This window comes from Micromesistius poutassou (genome assembly GCF_964030765.1).
Source record: "Micromesistius poutassou genome assembly, chromosome: 17".
NCBI lineage: Eukaryota > Metazoa > Chordata > Actinopteri > Gadiformes > Gadidae > Micromesistius > Micromesistius poutassou.
Window position 1 is genome coordinate 7,396,251 of NC_140287.1, and position 8,945 is coordinate 7,405,195.

The following is an 8,945-nucleotide window of genomic DNA, read 5'->3' on the forward strand; positions in this document are numbered from 1 at the left end:
GTAAACGTGGAACGTTAAAGTATGTGCAATTCTTCTACTCGACGGAAAATACTTGGATATTGAATGGGGGTCGATGGTAAATATCAGAAACACGAACAAACATAATTTCTGAGACATTTTAATAAATGTTTTGGCCACCACGCTCTGAAGGTATGAGTAGGCCTACACCCATTTCCCCAGTTTCATAACATCTAATCCTCATTTTGTTCATTTCATGTTTCATGTATATATATATATATATATATATATATATATATATATATATATTCGGGATAAGGTGGAGTTGGTAAGGTGATAAGGTGGATATCTGCCTACATATCAATGCACTCATATTGGGTATGACATAAGTATGTATTACAACAAAGGATAATTAAGAAAGAAAATTTAAAAATGAATCTTTCCCTTTTTAAACAACTTCGTGGCCATCGAGCCTCGAGGACATATTTTAGAGTTTACGAGGTGCACTTGATTGCACCACGAAGTTCCTGCCGGCACAAATGCACTTTACCGTACAAAGCAATGTAGATGCGCAATCCCTTTTTAAAGTGTCGATGCCGTGACCGCGCTTATTCGAAGCGTAGATGGCCTGGCAGCAGTTACTACGGTGTACTCGGTTTGCGTACGGTCGCGGTGAGATTTCGAAGAGCTCTGCACGGTTCTAACCAAGGCATGGACGAGTGAGTCTCAATGCGTGAGAGTTGGCAGTTCAAGCAGATCCATGTTTTTTCTTAATACTTTTAATCCTCAATGTAATGAAACGCTGTATCTTGCTCACACTTGTTATTTTCCCCTTCTCGAAGACAAACTAGACCCTAGCGAGAGAATGATCATTCTCTTTGTAAAATATGAGGACGCCTGTTAGAATTAAACAGGACAAAGACAACATGTCTAAATGAACGAGAGATGAGAAGGCAAGATTGAAATAGGGCTCGGGTGGAGTTTGGACAGCAAGCAATGGGCTCTCTACAGCTGCTGGCACTAATGACGACAATTACCACAGTAACAACGTTAGCCTATCTGAGGGAATGGAGGGGAAGGACAAGTGGTAAAAAAAAAAAAAAAAGTGGCATACAGCTACAGATACAATGAATATCCTCTGTATCAAGATGGAGGTGGCGTTGTAATCGCAGGATGGATTTAATGAAGGGGGGGGGGGGGTATTATTTTATTCATAGAGTTTTGAACAAGTGAAGAGAGAACAGGAGCGTATAGGAGAAGGAAAGATGAAATGATTGGTCCGGGCTCCATCGCAGGTGTTTTTTGACAAAACACTGCCCTCTAGTGTATGATCTGTCCAGGATTCCAGTAAACGTGGAACGTTAAAGTATGTGCAATTCTTCAACTCGACGGAAAAGACTTGGATATTGAACGGCTGTTGATCATTAATATCCGAAACACTTACAAACATAACATCTTAGACATTTTACTATGAAAATAAATATGTCTGGTTTGTATAACAGAAGTGAAAATAAGGCATAATATATGTTATTTTCCCTTCTCCAGGACAAACTAGACCCTAGCGAGAGAATGTTAATTCTCTATGTTAAACACAAGGACGTCTTTTAGAATTAAACAGACAAAGACAACATGTCTAAATGAACGAGAGATGAGAAGGCAAGATTGAAAGAGGGCTCGGTGGAGTTTGGACAGCAAGCAATGGGCTCTCTACAGCTGCTGGCACTAATGACGACAATTACCACAGTAATAACGTTAGCCTATCTGAGGGAATGGAGGGGAAGGACAAGTGGTTGTGTGTGGGTGGGCAGGATTGTTTGACTGTGTGTGTGTGCGTGTGCGCGTGCGCGCGCGTGCGTGTGTATATGTGCGTGTGTGCGTGTGCTTGCTTGTGCACGCATGTCATGCATGTGAGTATTTGTACACCTTCCATTGTAACAAGCTTTCAGTCCCCCTCCTCCCCCTCCCCGCCTTGTCCTCTGAATCTCAATGTCTCTTTGTTAGCCCACAATAATTCTATTTGGGCCTCATATCCGCCATATCAGATTCTAGTTTGTACAAGGTAATTAGCAGAGGAAGGGAAGCCTCTACACCACGACAAATGTCCCATGACATCATTCTGGCTCCACACACCATTTGCTTGATTCTCCTTCAGACTGCAATTCAGAGACAATGAGCACATTTCTTGCATGGGAGGAATATATATCAGCATTTAATAGAAGGAACAAAAACAATGTTTTTAAAGGTTGTGGGGGGATCGTGGGATGAGAGCGGGGAGAGGGAGAGGACAAAATAATATGTAAAATAAAATGGCCGAAGGGGTTATTGTGATAGACAGTGGAGGTAAAGTTCATCATTTTCATTGTAACCTGCACTTGCATTCAGACCCACTTCATCACAACTAGGAGCCACTAGGAGAGAGACGAGGAGAGAGGGGAGGTGGGGGTTAACTGGCACTCAGGGCCAGGCATAACCAAACATAATCACCTACCCTTCAGTCTTTCAGCCAGTTTTATTTTCAATACTTTGATTTGCCGGTTGGTTTGCACAGTAGAGGAAGCAGTGGGTGGTGATGTTGTGTCAACAGTGTACCCAGGTTACACAGATTTGAATCAATTATGTTTGTCGTAACAAAGGGGTGCCTTTTGAAATACCATGTCCATTAAGCTTTTTCAGAGTTCACCTTGACTCCATCCTTACTGCCCCTTTTCCTCCCTTACTCTCCGAAAAACACCCCTCTTACTCAGTTATTGTAAGTTTCTTTGTACATCCTGGCACTAAATGTATAACTTATTGTATGTTGTACGATATGGCACTGAAAAATAGTACTTAGCATTTTGTAGCGTCATATCCTAGCTATTCTTTTATCTGTAATAGTTATGGGTAAAAGCGTCTGTTAAATGCCCTAAATGTAAATGTAAGTTTTAGTTAATTTGTCCTGTGGTCTGGTCGTTGATATACAGCGCCCTCTGGGGTTGTGAGATGTTACAACATCCACGTTTTAGCACCCTGAATTATATTTATCTCTTTCCTTTCTTGTTTTATCTTGACTTTTGCTCGTTTTTCAAGCATCCTTCCTTCCTCAAATGTATGTTTTACCACTTAATTCCCATTAAGCCCTATTAAACAGTATGTCTAGTCTGGCCATGGTATTCAGACTGTGGTTGTGTATCTTCACTGCCGTCCTCAAATATATACATGTTGTGCATTTTATTTTGTGTATTTTAAGAAAACACACAAGGCATTTATTTATTAAATGCCACATGTATTTCATAATGCCTGCACATTTACAGTATATTCAAATGAGTAGTCCGTGGTTATCATCTCAAACCAGAGCTTCTGCGATATCTCGTGTTGATACACCGGACAATATAGTAGGCCTATAGCGAGCATGTCGCCTGGGATGTCCGGAGTCGAGCGTCCCTCACCTGTGCCTGCCGGCGCTCAACCACTCTCAAACAAGTTACGATTTCTTCATCCGTGTCCTTATCTGGAAGCGTACTTCTCTGCCCAAGTATATCTATAAAGTCTTCCATACGGGGCAGAATAGCACCCGCTGATAAACCATGATGATCAATTTGATCATGAAAGACATCTCGGAGCCCAAAGATGTCTTCCATTTTTCCCACACACCAGCTTGCTGTTGCTTTGGTCTGAGATGACCACTCCCCACAAAGTAGTCCTTTGTGTCAAATATATGATATATATATATTTGATATATATATTTATTGCCTCATTTATTTATTTCAGGATTTATTTCATTGTCATATTTATTAATCTCATAGTCATATTTATAGAAAAAGGGTTAGGCTTTCTTTTGAAAACATTTTAATTGCTCATTGTTCGATTGTATTGAATATTGATTAAATGGCATTCCATGTACAACGTTACGGCGTGGGGCGAATTTCATCTAAATAGGTATCACAAAGTTGGCAAAGGTCTTAACCATGGAGATAACATGCCCCCCTCTTTCCTGGAACTCTCAGGCTTAAACACATTTTTTTAAACCTCATAGTGTTAGAATTCAAGATGAAACAGAGGGTTCACTAGCTCTTTAAACACAGAACAAGACCTACATCGGGTCTTCCGACGTGTATAGTCCTTCTACTGCTGTGGTGTGCGACTCGCTTTACATTGACAGAGTAGACCGATTCAGAATTGAAATATCTTATATTTCAATTCTGTTACAAGAATAAAAAACTCACATCCACATGATAAATGGTCCCAGTCTTGGGGACTGCATATAACACACTAGTGGCGTGAATCATTCACAGAATAAAGCTTGTAAAGTTTGACCACACTGAAGCGGTCTTTCCTCCTTAATAAATCCCAATCCAATAAAAGGACTCAGCTCATTAGTATTTAATCTCAATGTACATGTATCTACAGTTTTCAAACAGGTCGAAGGAATGGCAGGCAAGGTGCTGGTGACAGGAGGAGGAGGCTACATTGGCAGTGTGGTGGAGCTCATTGAAGCTGGCTACTGTCCTGTTGTCATCGACAACTTTTACAATTCTGTTCGGGGTGAGTTTCAGTCAACAAATATGTGTAATATCTGCCTGCATTCTTTGCTAAAGTTTTATATTAATTCAGACAAAACTAAATAGTGTGTGCACTCACAGAAATGAATCACGGTGAGTTTAGTTTAGTTTAGTTTTAAGCATATAAATCTATTTGATTTTATTTAAATACTCATATTTTTTAAATGTATGTATTTAAATCAATTATAATCTGTATAATTCTGTCATTTCTAAAATGTATTAAATGTAATTAGGCTACTTAATACATATTAACATGGTTTAAATAATCAAAGCTGTGAAACAAACAAGATTATCTTATTTAAAATGTATGTGATTGGTTTACATACAATTTAGGGGAAGTGAAATTGGGAAACAGGAAATGACATCCTTATTTTCCAAGTACTAACGGCTGCGGCCTGCGGGAAGGCGGAGTTGGACGTCCAACCACGGCCACATCCGGATTGGAAGGTCCAGCCCCGCCCACATCCAATACCTTTATCGTGCTTCATTCAGGACGAAACTTCATTTACGAGACCTGCGAACTGTAGGAGTTCATTTTCTTTTGGACTGTTTGGACGCCCCCCATAAATATACGTATTCTTCACATATTCTTTCAATGAGTAGTGATTATTTGTGAAATTGTGCAAACGACAGCCTTTTCAATGCATTTGAGGAAGGTGGTAGCATGTAGGCTCTCAAATTGACGCTCGTCTGAGAAACAGTCCATGGGTTGAATTTGTTATTACCCCATGTGCTTTGTGGAATGGTCTCAATGTTTTGTTTTATTTCATGTGAATAGCCTTTTTTCAGAAAGCAGTTGTTTGTTACAAGTTGTAAGGTACAAGTTGTAAGTTACTTGTGGAGACTTATGCGGTTTCACCAAAAAATTGGCTCCGTGTGGACGGGGCCTCACTCCCGGAAGAAATTACAGAGCATCATTAACAGAACAGAGCAAAATGATTGTCTCACCCCTCCAATCTCTTGAATCACTCTACCGCAAACGGACACTACGCAGAGCCCACAAGATCATCTCTGATCCCACACACCCTGCACACTTTGCCTTCCAGCTACTGCTCTCTGGTAGGCGTCATAGGAAAATTGCCTCCAGAACAACCCGCTTCAAAAACAGTTTTATTCCTATTGCAATTAACATTCTGAACTCTGAACACTGAGGATTAAGCACGGCCCTTATGTATTATGTATATCTATGTTATGTTTTATGATTATTGTAATGTTGGAACCTGTACCAAGGAGCTGTACTGAAAACAAATTCCACTAGCGTGGCTGTGTGGTCATTAAAATAATCAATCAATCAATCAAAAGATTTTGCAGCAAAATGAACGGGATTGTACTGATTCGGATGAACAAAGTGCATAACTAATACATTTTTGTCTGTATCATTGATTCCTGGCCTATAATTCCATTTAGATTCTATTGCTATCTTTTTTGTTCTAGAGGGGAATTCTACATCTGATGATGACAAGCTGTCCGGATCGGATGTGGAGGAGGTCTCCATTGCTTCTGGATCTGACCCAACAGCTGTAAGAACATCAAATGTATTAGACTGTTTATAGACAGTTATTGTACTCTCAATGTAATATTGTCATGATCTGTGTGAATTTCATTACACCACACAGTAATTGTTATGTTTTTGTTACATATAATAGGTTAGCCTTGATCAGCTCCTTACAGATTTTGCACTGGAGCACATTGACCAGGAGTGGCCATTGACCATCGTTGTACACCGGCGACATATTTTGAAAAGTGCCTGCTCGGTGCTGAGCCGCCCCTACTTCCAGTGGCAAAGAGAGCCACATATTGAATTTGTGAATGAAATGGTGGATGACTACAGTGGGCCCAGGGGGGAATTCCAAAGGTTACTGTAAAGTATTTTACTTTTATACTGTTCTGGTTATCTAGTTTCTCTTTAAGCCACCCTATCAATTACTTTTCTGGTCATCTAGTTTCCCTTTAATCTGCAGTTTCAATTACTTTCCCCCTGTTCTGGTTATGTAGTTTCCCTTTAATCCACACTATCAAATTACTTTTCCCCTTTTTTCCCTTTACAGACTCCTAATGATGGCGATTCAGGGAACCCTCTGGGTCGCCCGAATTACCTTTTTTTTTTTTTCTTTTGACCTTCATGCCCTGGAGCATTGGAAGTACTACAATGTGGTGTCCCACGGTGGCCCTGGGCCCAGGTCCATTAACAGGGCTGTTTACATGCTCATGTGTGGCCAGTCAGTGCCCCTCAGTGACCTCGACATAGGGGTGCTGCTCGATGAGGAGAAAGGGGGAAAACTGCAGGTGACGGGAATGAAATTCTGTCGCGTGCTGCAATGATAAAGTAAAGACAAGTTACTTTAAAGTTTAGAGGATGTCTTATTTTGTTTTTCATATAAAGATGTAGATATTTGCATTATTGCACACCATACCAACACAGCAAATTGAAGACAAAGCTTTTTTTTTCTCTTTGTTAATTTTGAAAAGTTGAAGGCGTGTCACACTGAGGAGGACCTGCAGAGCTTGAAGGGATCCTGTGGGGACTGGGTCTCGGACTGCGGGGTGCCCACATTTTACACAGCAACGTTGCATGAGGTGCCACAGGTCACTGAGCGGGTGGCCAACTACCGTTTTCATCGGTAAGAAAGAATGAACATACCATAACATACCATGCAGTGTGGCAGAGTGCATCAGCTCTATGAGAAATGATCAAGGAGACAACCCCATTATGTGGAGTTAAGATCTTTATTGAAAACCGATAGTAACATCGTTTCAAACACAGAACAGTTGGATGATTGAGGTGACAGTGTGCTTCTATTGGTCGAGGGAGCACCAACAGAACATTGAGGACACAGTCGTGTCTTTCCACCATTAGGTGAGCAGAATAAAAACTAAAAAAGATACAGAAACAAATGAGGGACACACAAAATAAGTATTTTGGATTTGAATAAGGAGGGGGGGGGGCGCATTCATTTAGTTGCATCCAAAACAAAGTGTACTTCTGTTCTCCCTGCAAGTCGTTTTTTAATGCAATAAAACAACAACAAAAAAAAGTTTAAAAAGCAAAACCGAGGCAACTTCAGTGGCTTCAACCTCTCCATTCATGAATGACACCAGTCTATCCCATGCACAACTGTACATCATTATAATACATTGCAGTGCTTGCAATAAGACAAACAATTTAATGGTTTATCTTTTTATTTGCGAATCAAGAGATGTACTTGTTAGGAAATTCCACTTGTGGTGAAATCGATATAAATACATTTAAAAAGCGCATCGTAGCTCGTTGGTCAAACGGTGGTGTTCGGTCGTGGACACAGTAGAGAGAGAGAGAGAGAGAGAGAGATTTTGATTTTTAACACAACTTTATTGCAACATTTCTTACTTTACAATGGTCTTTTTTTTTCAAAAGCTAAAATAGCTTCTACAATGTACATATATATATTATCTTATACCATGTAAAAAATGGATCTCACCACCAACGAAAGAAAACAAAACACCATCAACATCCCAAATGGCCGCCAGTTTTTAACCTCACAGAGGTCACCTTTATTAGGTAATAGAGTAAGGACAGCTCTCCTACAACTAAGAGGAAGACAGCCTTTCTCTATACTGTCATTTAAAACTGCCAGAAGGTCTTCCCCCAGAATGGACCAAAAGGCTTCGAAAAACTTAACTGGAATGCCATCGATCCCTGGTGCTCTGCCATTTTTCATGCCTTCTAGTGCAACTGTTAGCTCCTGCAGTGTGATAGGTTGTCCCATTTCAGCTTTTTTTTTAACAGATACCTGAGGTAAGCCACTGAGAAAAAAGGTTAGACCATCTGGGTTGTCGCTGTATTCACAGGTGTATAATTGAGAGAAGAACTCTGCCACTCTTCTCAGACGCTTCAGTGAGTTTGCATCCATCCCCAGATCGAAGACAATGGATGAGACGGCTCTGTCCGTTCTTTTTCTCTAAATTAAAAAAAAATCTGCAATGTTCTGGAACCTAGACCGGATCAAAGCTCCCTGTGCCTTCATCCCCAGCAGATCCGCCAACTTGGCTTTTTTTAGCTTTGAGTGCCTGCATCTTGGCTTGATCTCCTGTGGATCCATATGTTGTCTGGAGTTCCACAATATCTATCTCTAAATCTCTGATTGAACTGTGGGTGTCTTTAGTTACATTGAAAGTGTACTGATTACAAAATTGTTGTATTTTTATTTTGCTCCCACCATTGTTGAAGAGACACTTGGCCTTCGCCAACTTCCAGGTGCTCCATAGATAAATAAAACATTGCCTAAAATGCCCATCATTTAATAATTCTGTATTAAAATGCCAGAATGCGCTTTTAGGTTTGACCCCATTAATAAAAACAGTGACAATTACCATAAAGTGATCTGAAAAGCCTACTGGTGACATAATACATGACTTAAAAAACGGGATGTGATGTCCATAACAATATAATCTGTCAAGCCTCGTTAGGGA